Source organism: Diabrotica undecimpunctata, chromosome 10, assembly GCF_040954645.1.
Source record: "Diabrotica undecimpunctata isolate CICGRU chromosome 10, icDiaUnde3, whole genome shotgun sequence".
NCBI lineage: Eukaryota > Metazoa > Arthropoda > Insecta > Coleoptera > Chrysomelidae > Diabrotica > Diabrotica undecimpunctata.
This window is the reverse complement of record NC_092812.1, coordinates 35,682,749-35,701,339: the sequence shown is the minus strand read 5'-3', so window position 1 is coordinate 35,701,339 and position 18,591 is coordinate 35,682,749. Positions and strand designations below refer to the sequence as shown.

Below are 18,591 nucleotides of genomic sequence, written 5' to 3'. Positions count from 1 at the left end.
TCGTAATACACAGGCATGTGTATACCTTTGTGTATTACCTAGCAGCACTTGCTGCGTCTTTGTCCACCACGTCACCGAGCCATAGGTTTTCATTGGTCTAATAACCCTTGTATATAACCATAGAGTCATTTTGGGATTAAGTCCCTAATTCTTCCGCACATTCTTCTACATCTGCCCAGGGACATAGTAGCTTTCTGTGTGGTTTTCAGAATGTGGGTATTCCATGTAAGCCTATGATTAAAATATACCCCAAGAAATTTTGTTTCTTTGGCAAATGAAATCTCTGTTCCTCCCAGCACCGGTGGTTTTAGTCCTTGTAGTGCTGTTTTTTTGGTGAAGTTGACGATTTGTGTTTTTCTGAGCATTTACTATCAGTCTCTCTTGTTTACACTAGTCGTCAACTATATTTAGGGCTGCTTGCATTCTCTCAGATACCAGCTGAGCAAACCTGCCCCTGACAACAATTGCTAAATCGTCGGCATATCCCAGGCAATAAAAGACTTCTGTGGACAGATTTCTGAGGAGATCATCTACCAAGGTTGCCCAAAGTAGAGGGGACAGAACTCTTCCTTGTGGACAACCTTCACCTACTTTTGATTTGATAGTTGCTTTACCCAGAGTGGACATTACTGTCCTATTCTCCAGGGATGCCCTTATCCTCTGCATATTACCGCAGGTGCGCCTCGTCTACTCATAGCTCCTATCAAAGAGCTGGTAGTAACATTATTAAATGCCCCTTTTATATCTAAAAAAGCGGCCATTGCTATCTCTTTGTTGACCTTATTATATAAAATAAATAACATTGTTGTTTATGCATTACTTCCTTATATACATGGTGTTGATTTCACAAGGATTTCGAAATAAAAACGGTCATAACTTGCTAAATATATGGGGTGTTCCATTTAAAAAATTGTATGTTTGCCATACCACGTATTTATTAAACACCCTGTAAAAAATAAAATGAAATGTTTTAATCGGCTGAGAGCAAATCATGCTCTTACGCCATCTTATATGCATGGAATCGGCTTATCAAATATTCCCAATTATACTGGTGGCAAAATAGGCGATCTAACACATATTATATTAGAATGTGATTTACAAATTATTAATATAAACGAACTTTATAAGGAATTAATAAATTCTCAGTGTTGTTTTCCAACAAACCTTAATCTTTTAATATTTTCAAATAATATGGAAATTCTTCATTGCATTTACAAACATGTTAAAATATGTAAATATAAGTTGTAAGTAGTATATAGGCATAATCTGTTAATATGGTTTGAAAAAAAAACAAACAAAAAGTATACCACAAATTAAAAAAAAACAAAAGAATTAAGAAAATAGAAATAAAACAAAAAAACAAAAAAATAAATCCAAAAAAAGAACAAAAAAAAACAAAAAAGCACCAAAACAAAAAAAAAAACAAAAAAAAAAGAAAACAAAAAAAAACAAGAAAATAATAAAAGAATAAAAAAACAAAATAAAAATATATCAAAACAAAATTTATGTATCCATAAAAATATTAGGTATATGTAGTACTAACATTGATAACTGATAACAAGAAAATTTTGACTATGAGTCTGCAATCAATAATAATTAAAATTTAGTCGATTTTAACAATAAACACAAACAAGTCTGGCTAATTGGCTCTGCCAAAGCCATTTTTCAGAAAAAAAAAATTTTCTAAATAAGTTTTTTGGATATCTTGTATCCAATATAAAAACTCACCCTGTATATATACATACATACATATATATATATATATATATATATATATATATATATATATATATATATATATATATATTAATTTATAATAAACTAGAAAATGTCCCTAATGTAGAAATAAAAAACGTATTGAAATAGTTGTTACGGTTTTTAATGTTGTTGTTAATGTGCTGTTTATGGCCTTTAGTAGAACTATAATAACAATAAATCAGTTGAGCAAAAAAATAACTCCTGAACAAAAAACCCCTCACGTAAAAAATAGCCTTTGAGCATGATCGAACTCATCACTTATCATGAGTTAAAAAGCATTCAAATTAAATTCTATCTATGGGCAACACACACAGACATTAAGTCAATATCTTTTTATGTATTCATTAACCACTAAGTTCTTGAGAACTTGTAGAGAGGTGAAAAAGTATCGATGAGGTTTTATATTATAACATTACACTGGATGCCTGAGGGTAGATCGATTCTCTTCCTAATGTAATTCGTAAGTCGTGAGGAAATGGTTAAAGGCCGAGATGAACCGTTTCATTAAAATAGACATGTGTGAGCGAGCGCATGTTAGGCTACTGTTCTGAAATCGTATTGTGTTTATGGTCCTCTTTTTATATTAATTAACTCTATTGTTTAAAGATCCTGCGGAGTGATACATTCGGGATTTGTACTTTGTTAACACATTATTTAGCTCATGCGGAAGTGCTGCATGATAAAGTTACGTGAATCAAATTAAACTAATGGAAAATATTTAAAGAATATACAAACTGTTGTTTCTTTAATAATTTTTTTGTCAAGGGTCTGAATTGTCTCAATATTCACATGAATGTGACTTCTTTGTCTTCTTAATTTTTTTATACCCAAGTTTTATGACTTGAGTCTTGTCTCACTAATACACAATGTTAGATACACACGTTTATTTACAGATTAAACTGATCGCGAAGAGCCTCTAATGCTTTTTTCAGCAGAAAAATAAGCGGGCAAATTAAAAATTACTTGATTGCTCTGAGAGAGCTACACGACCCTACATCACAAAGGAATCAATATCATCATCATCATCATTCTGGCTTTACAACGTCTCTCCAGTCGTCCCTATCCATCATCTTCCTCCGCCAAGTACGTATTCCCATATTTCCCATGTCTTCATCGACGTTATCAAGGAACCTTGTTCTAGGTCTTCCTCTTCTTCTCTGACCAATGGGTCTATAAGGAGCGTTTTTCTAGGATCATTTTGTTCCATCCGCATTACATGCCCTATCCACCTCAGATGTCCTATCTTAATAAGTTTTACGATATCTGGTTCCTGGTATATTCTATAAAGTTCAAAGTTGTATCGTATTCTCCACACTCCATTGTCATTCACTGCTCCATAGATTCGTCTTAGTACTTTTCTTTCAAAACATCCGAACTTGTTTTCATTACTTTTTGTTAGAGTCCAGGTCTCTGACCCATATGTTAGGACTGGGCGTATTATTGTTTTGTACAGTACAGGAATCAACATCACAAAGTATAACATTGGCGATGCAGAGATTAGCAGAAGAATTATCGTAACCAATACGGCATACTATGAACTATTTGCTATGAACTATATTTAAATTACGGGATATTTAAATCAAAGTACTGAGATACGAATCTACAAGAGCATAATCCGACCAATAGTGAGCTATGGATGTGATACTAGGATATTGTCTCAAAAATCTGTAAATCGAAAGTACGTCTTTAAATGAAAGGTACTGAGGTGAATACTAGATCCTATAAATCAAAACAACAGGTGGTGGATGGATCTCAGTAACACCGACAAAGCGATGGAAGGATTATGTGGATGAGGACGCCAGAAATCTCCTTGGCAGTCGATCGTGGAGGACTAGATCCTATAAATCAAAACAACAGGTGGTGGATGGATCTCAGTAACACCGACAAAGCGATGGAAGGATTATGTGGATGAGGACGCCAGAAATCTCCTTGGAAGTCGATCGTGGAGGAGATTTGCTACAGACTGAGACGGATGGGATGGATAGATTTGCTGAGGAAGACCAGAGCTTAAATGGGGCTTTCAAGGTATAGAATGGATGGAATACACTAGTTAAATCTTTTTCTTTAAGTATCCATCAGGAAGTTTCAATCTTTAACCTTGGTCCTTTAACTTAAAATATGTCAATTCATCGACTTTTCATATAAACTAGATTTTATAAAAGTTTTAGAGAATGGGTAGGTACTATTTCAAATCTTGTCAAATGAAAGTACATGATGAAAAACTAATTAACTTAAAAGTCGTATATAGAAATAAAAGGTATATTTTTACATATTATATTTCTACCAATATTAGTTGAAACAAATATCAAGTGTTTTTCCACCTAAAACGCATTTTAAAGCATGCATTACCCACTAGCGAGTGTCAATAAAACGAGGAATTTGTGGGTTAATATATTAATCAAATCAATTTCATCCTCTTCAAAAGTTACTTTGTAGTTTATACAACCAATAAATAAAATTTAATGGCCAATATTTCCTATATTAAATGATCTATTCAAAACACATAAAAATATGCTAATACTAAACTTTTTGGATACTAAACACCACTTGGCAGATATGACGAAGATAAGTACCTTTTAATGCTATTTACTGCCGATAAAATTATTTTATGATAGAAATGTTGGATTTCCTTGTCGTTTGTACTGCACGTAAAATGTAATAACTAATTCTATATACGAAATCGAAATCAGGGATTACGACAATGGAATGCAGTAATTGAAAACGAACTTATTATAAGTACTTGCAAAATATGATACAGGAAATAGAAATATACAGGAAAGCTCGGAAGGATGTTAAAATATCAATTCAAGTACATCAGCAATCATGAGAAAAATGTATTGGTCAAATTGATAATGAATTAAATAAAAGACAAATTTTCGCTTACTAAATTGTATAAAGCCATCGTAAAAAACTTATTAGAATGAGCCATGCATTTATACCTATCACAGAGCCCTTTTATGATTATAAAAGGGCTTTCAATAATAGAAAACCAGATTCTACATACGCACTTCACCTTCTAGATCATAATCATTCTTTTAATGACGAATTTCAAATTCTTCACATTCAAAATAAAGGCCTTAAGCTATCTTTGTTGGAATCTATGGAAATTGACAAATTAAAAAACACAGATATAATTCTAAATGACCAACTTGAGACAAACAGTTCTCTCCTCCTCAACCTATTTAATTAAAGACTATAAAGTGTAAACGCATACCAAAAACAGATCACTTGAGAAAGGCACTCTGCCGAAACAGCTGTAGTGATAAGATTTTATAATAAATTTTGTGGAAGTTTTGAAAACAAAGTTTTCAGTGTTTTATTGTTACATAAAATGAATTTCCATCAAGTAACGGTCGAATCCATCAATTATTATTTTAATATTTTTATCCATTGTGCTTTCAATACTTTTTTTATGTATATGCCAGCTGCTTCTTTAATTTTCCTGTATATGTCAAAGCCGTCGTATTGTTTTTCCAATCTATGGTCATTTCCAATAACTAAACCTGTATTAACTACTGAGGAGTATAGAATTTCATAATACAAATATGAAATGCCCGACTGACCCGTTTTTTCTCGACCAGTATATTCTCGTAAATACATTAATTTTAAGACTAATATGATATAGTAACATACAAATACTTTATCAATTGTCGGACTATTCACCCTGCTAGTCCCATTTGAATAAACTAGCTTATTCCTGCGAACAAAACGCTTTCACGAAGAAAGTAAAAAAGCTTTAAAGCAAAAAAGAGGGTTAATGACCAGATCTTCGCTCCAATTTCATTTTGTTGCATGAGAACTGCTTTCCCTAAAAATCTCGAAATTACGCTCATTATTGGAGGCACAGACTCGCGCTAGATCACCGAGCATCTAGCCAGAAACGGAATATTATCAAGAAAATGCAGGGTTGGACGCATTTTTGACTTAAATCAGCAGTAATTAAGATTTTTTGGGTCACATTATACTTTTTAAATTTTTAAGAGGAAATTGTTTTAAATTGAACATGAATTAATAATATCTTATCTTATAGTTTTTCTGTTATTCTACTCCTTTAAATCGTCCTTTTGCAGTGTGTTTTTATTTTCTTTGTTTTAGCTTCATTCTTGGCCTATCTATTTTTTCTTCGCTTTTTGGTCTGTTTTTTTCAAACCTGTAGCATACAGTTTTCAAGTAACTTTCTCATGTATGTATACTATAATGATAATTATATTTAATATTGACAATTAATGTTCTTCATTTTTCTGATCCTTCATTTTCTTCGTGATTTATTCATATCTTATTTTATCCAATACAATATTCCAGTACATTATCCACTATAAAGCTCCATCCATCCATTCTATGGCCCTACAGCCAATTCGAACCTTGGCCTCCCTCATCAAACCCCTCAATTCATTTTGGTCTGTAGCCATACTCCTCCATGATTAACTGCCAAGTAGATTTTTTGCGTCCCCATCCAAATCATCCTCCCATAATTTTCTCGGTCTTCCAATAGGTATCTTCCATCAATAGAAGCCTGTTTTCTTCCATGTCAAATACATGACCTGCCCATTGAAGACGCTGTACAACACAGCCACGGAAAAAGCTACAGCTACCTGAGGAAAGGATCACTCAAGGGCAATGTTACCAATTGTTGCAATAATGTCAGAAACTTCTAGAGCTACAACTAACACAGCCACGGAGGATTGAGTTACTGTTTTAAATAATTTATCTCTTATAGTATTATTTTTTATGAACTTCGTCAATCCTAAAACTATCAAATCCCATCTCTTTTGACGATCTATGTGTTCAGCCATGACCAAAGTTCGAGAAGCAACAATTTACAAAATTTTGATACAACGAAAACAAGGAACTGCAGAAGCTTAGAAAAGCATCGAAAACGTCAATAGGAAGACGCTCAGGAACCTCAACAAATAAATGATATTGTAAAACAAAAATTTTGAAAAAAAGAGTTTTTTCTCTTTTCTTTATTTCTTATCAATCAATTCTATCGTAGGTATGAATAATGTAGTTATAGGTATAGCTAAGAATTACATTATCAAAGGAACGTGGAGTTAACGGTTGACCCCATTGAATTAATGTGTGTCCAAATGAGAGAATATGTCGCGAGAATCAACAACAGAGTATACGCGGACATAATGGCACGTACAAAGCAAATAGCTCGAAAATTCACTGGTGGTAAACAAACTTTGTCAACTAAAGCTACTCGTAAGAGTGCACCTGCCACTGAAGGAGTGTAAAAACCTCATCGTTACAGGCCAGGTACTGTAGCCCTTCGTGAAATTAGACGTTACCAGAAAAGTACTGAGTTACTTATCAATCAATTCTATCGTAGGTATGGATAGTGTAGTTATGGATAAAGAATAACATTATCAAAGAAACGTGGAGTAACGGTGTCACTATTACCACCTTTGCATCATTACCATTTTAACTCCATTAAACTAATCTGTGTCCAAATGAAAGGATATGTAGCGAAAACAACAACAGAGTATACTCGGACATAATGGCACGTACAAAGCAAACAGCTCGAAAATCCACTGGTGGTAAAGCACCACGTAAACAGTTGGCAACCAAAGCTGCTCATAAAAGTGCACCTGCCACTGAAGGAGTGTAAAAACCTCATCGTTACAGGCCAGGTACCGTAGCCCTTCGTGAAATTAGACGTTAGCAGAAAAGTACTGAGTTACTTATCAGAAAACTACCTTTTCAACGTCTTGTCCGTGAAATCGCACAAGATTTTGAAACAGATTTACGTTTTCAGAGTTCGGCAGTTTGGAAGTAATCATGGCTTTACAGGAAGCGAGTGAAGCACATTTGGTAGGTCTGTTTTAAGATACCAATTTATGCGCTATTTACGCTAAGAGAGTCACTATTGCCTAAGAACATTTAGCTAGCCAAAAGAATCAGGGTTGAAAGGACATAAACAAATAAGACATGTTACAAGGTCGTTTCAAAAAATTAACAAACATTGCAGACAATTAGTTTTTAATGGACAGGTCATTCGGCTTCTTGGTACAAATATCTTAGAACTATTGTCAACTAGACTAAGCAACATTTAAAAGAAATGCGGTCACGATTTGAACAAGCATGAGCTGCGTTCCTTAAAATGAAAAAAACTGTTAACTGTGTTTCCCATAATTCTATATGGTGTGGAAATTATTGGTGAAACATATTGGTATTAAACAAAATGTTAAAGTAGGACACAACTTCTTTAATTTATTCAAATAATGCAATTTTGGCCGTGCACTAAAATTGGTCAGAAAGAATCCCTCCACAAGACATAACGATAAGCCGATAAAGCTTTCACACATACAATGTGTTAGACTCAATTTTCTGTACCAAAAATTGCATGTTCGTGATACATGTTATAAATGTATATTATTTAACAAGCATTTCCGGGGAATTGGCTCGAAGATTACAACGGCAGTCCGTCTCTGGGCAGGGTCAAGTAAATTGCTGGACCATCTTTATCGGAGAGCTTAGGTACTCGGGCTAGTACGCAGGCCAGAGAGCTGAAAGTATCTTAGGCTGGTGGTTGAAGGTGGGATTTTACTGTGGGTACGCTTTTTTACAACTACTTCGAATAAATTGCAACTTCTGGATTTTCAACACGAAAAATTACATGAGAACATGGTGTATTTTGTATTTTGAGTTGTAAGATATACACAATCATGTTAAATGCGATTTGTAGAGATAGAAATAAGTGGGATAGCAGATCTATTTAATATAATTGTCGAAGTAGAACCACATGGAATACTACATGGATGAAGAATCAGTATCTTAGTACTTGTGTAAAAAATAAAGGAAAATTGAATAATATATAAACTATAAAATCATTTATTTTCATCATAGAAATATAAGAGAAATTCTAAAGAACGACACCATACATTACAGCAATAAATGTATTTGTTATTTACAATTGTAACAATCCAAATTCCACAAAGACCCGACGAGAAGTTTTAACAAATTTAGCATTTAGCCTTATGTACAAGCATCAGAAGAACCAAAATGTGTATATACCCAAGATGATAAGTATTTGACTAAAGGAGATCTGTCATTTGGATGAAGATGGTCGTGCCAGTTCAAAGAACTCCGGGAGCAAATGGGAGGTGTGGTGACTGTGGATGGAAAAAGAATCGAAAAACAAAATATTTTTGTTCTATTTGTAAAAAGTATCTTAGTTTGGAACATGTAAATCCAATTTTCAACGACCGTAACAATATTCCGGCTTAATTTTATTATGTTTTTTGTCATCTCTTATATTTTTTTATGAAAAGTCTTAATAAAATAATGTTTTATTTTTGTTTAAGATAGTTCTTGAAGATTGATATGCTATTATTTATTGCACATTACGGAGGAAGTGAGGGATGGATTTTGAATGCTCTAAAATTATGTGAAAAGAAAATAGAGGATTGTAATGTTGACTACCACAACAGTATGGAAGCTGATATTTTTGAACATTGATTTGAAAGCTCACTGATCCCAAACTTGGAGCCAAACAGTGTAAATGCTTGCCATCATTCATACATCTTCAAAGAAAGCTGAACTGCAAAGCTTTTTAATGGAAAATGATTTGAATTTCGAAGATTGATTTTTATACAAAAAACAACTTATTGTTCTACACACGAAGCAATTTAACAAATTATACGCTCTAGAGGCGTATGAAGAGGATGGACACACTGTATTGATTGATTCTTTCCCCCTATTTTTGTGTTTTCAATCCTATAGAATTAATTTGGGGACAATTAAAACCAAGTATGAGACGTGGAAATATATCTTCTAAATTTGATAAAAATGTAATTAAAAAAGAAGTACATATCTTGATTTAGTACTATGTAGTATATTCTGGTTTTCTATGTCCATATATTTCTTTGTGACCATAAAATGTAAATAACATTTGTAAATAAATTTTGTCTCTGCATTCTTATACTGTAAATTTGATTTAAATCTATAGTACTATTAGCAGTGCCTATTTAATATGAGTTCGTGATTGTGTAACGCTGGAGCAGGAACCGTTACTGCCAGCTCTAGAGCGCCCATCAGAAAGTGCTAGTTCAGGGCACATGGGTGGATCTGTATCGTGAATGGCGCGGAAGGGGGCACTGTAGCGGGGTCAACACGTGACCTCAAGCCGAGGGGTACACAGCTACTTTCCCACGGACCCGCCCGCAATATCTACCGCTCTTCATCTGACTCTAGCCTGTCATTAAATATGGCAATGTGTGGTGCTGAGCCACTCTAGATACATGAACAACTGTATCGATTTGGATAGTGATTAACGCATGTATTTTGCAGACACACACACAATCTCATAAGAGGTTCGGCTCACCGGTGAAATGTGTCCTTGCCGAGGAGTGTGCGAGGACTCTTGCGTACCCGTTTGTTATCATAATATATGTCTTTTTAATCCTACTAGAAGAAAACGGAGAATTCTAAGTACTTTTATAAGATTTTCATAATATATTCGGAGAATAAGAAAAAATAAACAACAAAATCTTTCATTATACAAAACCCTTACATTATACTTATGAGTGCAGTATGTTTTTTCGATTTTATTTAAAAAAAAAAAACAAAAATGCATATACCTGCTAATCATTCTTATTTTGTGGGTTTTCTGATACTTATGATATATAAATATTTATAATGACAACAACAACGAAAGAGGATACGACAAATAAAAGAAGAATATAGGCTACTAAGTAACGAATAAGATGGAACACATTAAAGGAAGAAAAGAGGGAACGCAGAGAAAGAACTGAGAGAGATAGTAGAACAAATTAAAGCCACAGAAAGCTAAAATTCTATTAAAATCTGTGAAAAGATTTTAAACCAAAAAAAATTATCTAGAGAGATAAAAAATGAAATGTAGTAATAAAATAGAGTGAAATATTGAAATGATAGACAGAAAAGATAGATAGAAAGCCATTGATTATAAACCACTGGTTTATAATCAATGGTAAAACTCTAAAGGACAGCTAAATCATACGATAACTTACGATATGACGAGTATGAGTTATTTCATTATTTTTTTTGTTGGAGTATAGTAGCCAGTATTTTGGTAAGTGACCAGTCTCATATACTACATTGTTGAATAACTTCGTAAGAGCTGTGCTTTGGTGTGCCTCTAATACCTTAAAAATTTTACCATGCACTTCATCAGATCCTGCTGATTTCCCATCTTTAATTCGCTTAATGACCATAGTTCCTTCTGCTTTTATTATTTATGATCTGTAGGGATTTTCTATTTTAGTCAGTCTTGCGATTGATCATCCTAGTACACAAAAGAGAACTGAACTTCAATATAAAAAGTATCAAGCAATTATGTTGTTGAATAGCAACATAATTGCTTGATATATATATATATGATGCTATAATATATTATCAAACATTGTATATGAGCTACTAAGACCATACAAACATCAGGCAGAACAAATAGTTGGAAGATACCACTGCGGGTTCTACAGAGAGAAGCCTACAATTTATCAAATCTTCGTGTTGAGGCAGATCCTAGCAAAAACCAGTGAATTTAATATAGATACACACTATCTTTTCCTCGATTTTAGATGTAAATTTCAACCATATTGCATCAAGAAATATAAAATAAAGGAGTTTACAAAATTCCTTGTAAGGACTGCGACCAATCTTACATCGGACAATCAATCGAAGAATACAAGCAAGACGAGAAGAACATCTAAATGTCATCGTAATTGCTACGCGCTAGTCTTCAGTACCGCCTACTGCACCACTTTTTTATTGCCCTTCTTTCGATCATAATTTTCTAAATTTGATGCCATAAACTGCTGAAAGATCTTTTTAACGAATTAATTGAAAATAAAAAAAGGTACAACCAAAACAAATAAAGTTTTTCTCTTTGTTTCAATAGACATACAAAAATGGTTTTTATTTAAAGTTTCTCAATTTTTAACAAAGTGTTTCATTTAAAAAATTCGTTTAAATATTCTTTGCTTGATCCAAAAAATTATTAAGAAGAAAGTTGTTGACAATCTGTCGGAATTTTAGACGATTTAAATTTAATTATTCCATTTAGTGATCATATACCAAATTCTTTTTTTGAATTGATTTATCACAGACAGATTTATTAGCTTGACATTAGAAAAATTGCCTTCTCGCTCCATCGGTGCTTTAGCGTTAATGAAGACATTAATAATTTGATGTTTTTTAGGAGATTTGTAATTTGCGTTGCAATTAGAAATTTTTGTGCCGCATATTTTAAAATAGATTTGACTGGTTTACTTTTCGAAGGAAAATTATTAAGTAAATTCCTGGTTCTTCTTCTCGGGTAAAAATCAGGTCCCTATCTTATTTTTTACTGTTCCTTTTGTTTATTATTTTTTCTTTCCTCTTTCGTTTTTTCATTCTTGATTTCCATTTTTGTCACATTCTCCTTGTCACATTCTTCAACTTGCTGTTCATCCCGTCGTTCTTCTGTTTCTTGCTAACACCTAACAGTTTAATTACCCAGGAGTATTTTGCCGATATATCTATTATATCATTTCTATTGACTGACTATAAATTGACCTATTTCCTAATACAAGTTAAAATACAGCGATTTATAGCTCCCCAACACAGATTTTTATCAGAGGAACTAACCTGAATTTTTCGAGATACTTTTTAACCAGAGGATAATTTTTTATACAATTTCGTAACACCTTCAATACATTTCTCATTCTTTCGATATCCTTAGAGCAGTGGTGTGCAAGTGTGTGTAACATTTTACAATAGTTAATTTAACTATTTTACAGATTTGTTGTTGACCACGGGTTTGCGTTTAAGATGCAAACAAAAGTGCCACAGATCAGATATATTGGAATCAGATATATCTTTTCGGTAGACAAGATCCTACAAAATATGTTAAAAAGACTCAAAAAAGCACCAGCTGTGTCAAGATGTTTAAGAAAGGTATTTTGAAATACAACAGAACGGTAAAGATCATTAAAAATATTAATGCTCACAACAAAACAAAAATTAAAACGGAAGTAGATATTAACTGGGGAATCTGGGTTACTCTTTAACTTAGTAATGAACAAAATCATAGAGGAAACTAAAATAGCTGGGCAAAAATCAATTTTTTCTATTTCAGACGACTTAATGCTACAGAATAGTAGCATTGAGATGCCTGATGACGCAAATAATCTACAGCAAATAGTACAAACATTCGAAACCCCGAATGAGACATACAATATGAAATCTACAGCTAAGACAAATCTTTAGTGGTGACAAGAGAACCCAAAAAGATGCAAAATCAGAAATTATAACCTTAAAAGCAATGGTTGATAAATGAAGACGATTTACAATGAATGCTGCACCAATTTAATACCAAGGTCAAGAAATTTGACATGAAAATTTCGTCCTATAAGACGAAATGCTTAGAAATATTAAAGGAACCAGAAAGGTGCAAACTTGAGATTAAACAACAAATGATAGAGCAAGTAATGAAGAATATTGTACTATGGGGAAGACGTGTAAGGCTAAAATAGCCCGAATAGCAAAAGATTTGAGGCCATCAGGCACCAGATCACCAGGAAGATAGCCAGATAGCTGGCATTCAATGTTACAAATACAACTACAGCATTAAGAGAGAACAAGAGTAGGTCTAAGGCTTAATATAAAAAGAAAAAGTTTAACGTCCTGTATGTAGGTCTAAATCCGACTTTTTTTAAAAATTCTTTGGGTATCGCCTTGTCACCGTCTCTTCTTTATTTTCCCACACTTGTTTTGGTTTCTTTCAGACGACAAAATAACAGTATATATGTTCTTAGATCTTATGTAATAATTGGTAAAATATAACGTCCAATAACTCTTTTTTTTTTATTTGGTGAGATCGCGAAATAAACAGAAGATTAACGCAAGCTAGAAGAACGATAGGTTCTGTGAACAGTGTACTCTTAGAGAAAACAAGGAAATATAACATATGAAACTCTTAATAAAAGTAATCTGTTATACGAAGCAGAAACTTGGAGAATAATTTGCAGAACCTTGGAGAAACTTGGTCTTTGAGAGTCAGTTGGAGTATCCCGCAGAAATAGAATTTGCAACACTTAGATAAGACGACGAAATGGAGTTGAAAGCTCAATAAAGACAGATGTGAAAAGGAAGCAACTGATATTGTACGGAAGAATGGAAAATTCAAAACTCCTAAAAAATGGAATGGGTTTCACCAAACCGTAGAAGACAAGGAATACCTCAAAAATCCTGGAGAGGGGGAATAGCTAAGGAAATGAGCGCAAGAGACCTTAGAGAGGGCCAATGAAATGATCGAATGGCCCGGCCTTACCCTTTAATCCGTTTCTGGACTCTGCCTAACTGTATTTTGTGTCTACAGTTGATCTATCCAGATACTACTACAGATATCCTATATAAACCACCAAGTAGCATTATTTGGAAAAGTATTTAGTATATACCTAAATAAATATAACATAATATGACCTTATTTCAAATCTACTTTTATATTTTTAAATTCCTACGTTGAAACTGGCGAACTCATAAAGTTTGTGAACTTCTGAGAACGCAACTTGTCTAAATCATTGCATGTTTTTGGAAAACCGAAATATCACATTTTCAATAGACCAATTTTTTGAGGTCTTATCTAATCTATCTCATCTCTCAATAAGGAGATGCATACACTATTGTGTACAAAAGGCTTGAGTTACAGCGTTAAAATCTAATTTATTACCATGCACTTATTCGAAAGATGCCTGGACCACCTAGATAAGAGGATTTGTCCCTATGAACCGGGCAGTAGTTAACAAGAACTCGAGATGATCACATCTATGGTATAACATCGAAGATGTCACTTCTCTGCCACAGAGATTAAATGCTGTCGATTCCCTTATAAATTGATAACAATTTATGAGCTATGCTAATCAATTTCTCTTACTTTTAATCATATATATTTTATTTCAATATTTATTGCTTTAAAAAGTAATATATTTTAAACATATCAAAGTCAATGGTCTATGGGATAAGAACATCAGCATGAAAACAAAGAAAAAAATATATAATACCATGACAAGAAGTATCCTCACTTATGGGTGTGAAAATTGGACAATAAATAAGAAAACCAAAAACAAAATAAGAGCAACAGAGATGGAATTTCTAAGGAGAAGCTGCAGAGTAACAAGAAGAGATAGGATAAATAACATGGAGATTAAGAGGAGAATGGGCATGAACTCCGACATAATAGACTACATCGAACAGAAGAGGTTAACCTGGTACGGACATGTCAGAAGAGCAGACCAAAATCGGTGGATAAATAGAATAACAGAGTGGAGCCCGATAGGAAGAAGAAAGAGAGGCAGACCCCGAAGATCTTTCAGAGATGAGGTGGACGAAGCAATGAGTAGAAGAAACCTACAGGAAGGGGACTGGCTAAACAGGAAAAATTGGAGAAAACGGTTGAGTGAAGGAATACAGTGAAAACTGTGGAAATCCTTGTATATATATATATCAAAGTCAAAATTCACGATAATCATTGATTTTATTTTTATTACTTTTTAAATCTGTTTTTAACAATTCTATACGTCACTGGTTTTAAGTCCAATATTGTAGCCCATAACGAGACTGATCTCTAATCGAACGTGATATATAATTATGCTAATTAATTGGGAGTGGAAATCTCATCTATGACCTGACAGTATAGATATAAAAAAGTACTTAACGTACCTTTTTACGAAAAGGTACTCAACGTACCGATACCAGTGAGTCTAGATGGATCCTTATGACTATCTATATTGATAAGTATATACCGAGATATAATTTTAATTGGGCAATATTTTATCTTTTTAGGAATAGTCAGAGGGTTAGATTGGACACAGGTCAGTAAACTTTTTTTTTCAAATAACGAGAACACTATTATTTGAAAAAAAAATTAAATTTATTATACTTAATACACACATACTTTTACTATATCATTAATATATATATATATATATATATATATATATATATATATATATATATATATATATTATATTTAAATTTAAAACTCTATCACAACAATACAGTGAACAGGCAGTGAGCCCTATATGCATCCAAATGTTAAAATATGGTAAAGCAAAGGCTTTTAAGAAAACTTAAAATAAAAGATATGAAACTTTTGAGAAAAATCTTGGGACCAATTAAAGAAAGTGAAGAATTCTACCGAAGACAGCTGTATGAACACTTAAAAGACAATGTTACCAACATGAGAAAGCAGAGAATGATGTTTTATGGTCACCTAAAAGTTATGAATCCTCAAAGAGTGACTTACCCATCACATTCACGTTTTAATCTCAAGATCATCATCTCATGATAATCTTGAGATTAAAAATTACCAGTAAAGAAAAAATAAAATGGATACAAAAAAAATGGAATGTGCAAAAGATGAGAGATGAGACAAATCAGTTGGTAAAAACTCTACTCTACAAAACAATAATACGTCCAGTCCTATCATATGGTTCAGAGACCTGGACTTTAACAAAAAATAATGAAAACATGTTAGGATGTTTCGAAAGAAAAGTATGAATCTATGGAGTAGTGAATGACAATGGAGTGTGGAGACGACGATACAACTTTGAACTTTATAGAATATAACAGGAATCTGATATCGTAAAACATATTAAGATAGGACGTCTGAGGTGGATAGGACATGTAATGCGGATGGAACTAAATTGCCCGTATAGAAAAACGCTCCTTGATAGACCCATTGGTCAGAGAAGAAGAGGAACAAGGTTCCTTGATAACATCGATGAAGACATGAGAAATATGGAAATACGTGCTTGGCGGAGATAGGCGATGAATAGGGACGACTGGAGAGAAATTCTTGCAGGGTTGTAAAGCCAGAATGATGATGACAATGATGATGATAAGCAAGCCAGATTAAAAAAGATTTGCAACAAGTAGAAATTTAACCTGGTGACCTCCAAAATCGGCAAGGTCCACTGACCATTAACCAGGAAAATAGGATATAGATCTGGGAAAGAAACTTTGGAGGGATGCAAACGACAAGAAAACTTGGAGAAGATGATCGAAAGAGGTGGTAATGAGGATGTGTGTAATACATTAAAGGTTAGAGTTATAATAAGAGCCCAAAGAGCTAGATCACTGAGACGCATCATACGAATATCAGAAAAAAAATGTCAAAACAATATTAAACGAGGGAGAAATGGAAAGGAAGGTTAGAGAAACGCCCGAAAAAGAGAGGCTTAGAAATAGTAAAGAAAGAATGTGGTATAAAAGATTAGAAAAAGCAGGAGACCAACAGAAAAGATCTATTCAGTCTAAATGGTCCTTTATTCGAGTTATATTTAATATTAGTCACTAAATAAGATTGATCAATAAAAATAATAAGTCTTTGTAAAATATAAATTGCTAAGGTTATAATGAGTTTTATTGCAGGAAAAATATGGCCTCACTCAGTTTCTGTCGTTTCGCTAACAAATTAGAAATAGCAATCATAGTTAATAGGTTTATGCAACCAACTACAGTGGTTATATGTCTACACGTTACACAATAATCTACAAAATGAATATTTTGTTAAATATGTACGTATCATTAATCATCTTACGTTTGTGAATTTTTAAGCTCGTATTGTAATTTATCTACAAAGCAGTTGATATATGACTTCATATTTCTGTGTAATTGCCATTCAATATTTTCCGGGAGGTGTTTTCAATACAGGTAAACAAAGATATACAGGGTGACAGCGTGAAAGAAAAACTTCAGACAAGAAATACGGTGGACAACATACAGTATTGTACAATTAATGGAATCATTGTGACATTTTTCAATATTCACAGTTGGCAACTGACGACTGGAGAAAAGTCCTATTTACAGATGAAACTCACTTTATAGTTCAGGGACAGTGGTCAAAATTCGTGAATAAGTCTGACAATGAAAACCTTACACCATCCCATATTTATGTTGCCAACTATCAATATACGTTACTAGTTCACTACAGAAAGTGTCTTATTTTGAAAGTTCTTTAAATTAGTGCACTTTTTCTTAAATTATTTGTTTCACAATATTGTCTGGAGTTTTTTCTTTGACGGTACGTTGTGGATCATTAGCTGTGCCATACAAAATGTGCCATCAATAATTCCCAAACTAAGTATACCCAAATGTATTTACTAAAAGTAAACTAGTAAAATTAATTTACTTGAATTGTCACCCTCTAAAAATGATGTATCACTTAAAAAATGTGTTCAGTCAATATTTCCGACAACAGATATCAAGCGATATCAGATTAGAGACCGTCCGAGGAAACAATATTTATTTATTTCTCCCGTACCTTCAAAATGTGTATTCATAAATACTGTTCCATGTTCTGTGTGAACTACCGCACATTAAATCTTGATATTGGATTCAAATTACATGCACATACATACATTTACTGCGAATTCTTGCTATTATTGTACCGGGAGCACGGTCAAGATTGACTGAAAAACTCTCGAACTTGTTTTATTCACCGATGGGGACATTACGTTATTACTATCATTTATCTCTGTTTAGATCAGTTTATTCTTTAGTTATTCGTTGAAGGTATGTGTCCAATTTTTAGAAATGCATTTATTATCCATAAAAAATGTTTAATCAATTAGTTTTTAATATATAACGAATATAGAACGATGACTTATGAAAATTCTTGCCTGTCTTGCCTTTTTTTTTATTAGTACAAGATCCCACTGCACAGTCACTACGTTCATAGCGTAGTTCATCAAACTCACAATTTTACATATAATTAAAATTAGGAGAATACATTGATAATAGGTTGCCAGTAAAAAAAGTAGGCGCAAATATTTTGAAGGGGACTTTTACTTTCTAAATTTAAAAAAAATC

General features: G+C 33.0%; 1 protein-coding gene and 1 pseudogene across 1 annotated transcript in view; one reads left to right on the top strand and one right to left on the bottom strand.

The window, feature by feature from the left end:
* The window catches only part of dysf (neuronal PAS domain protein dysfusion), a 375,458-nt gene that overhangs the window by 126,020 nt on the left and 230,847 nt on the right, over positions 1–18,591 (bottom strand). The window lies entirely within an intron of this gene.
* LOC140452209 (histone H3-like) lies at positions 7,259–7,678 on the top strand (annotated as a pseudogene).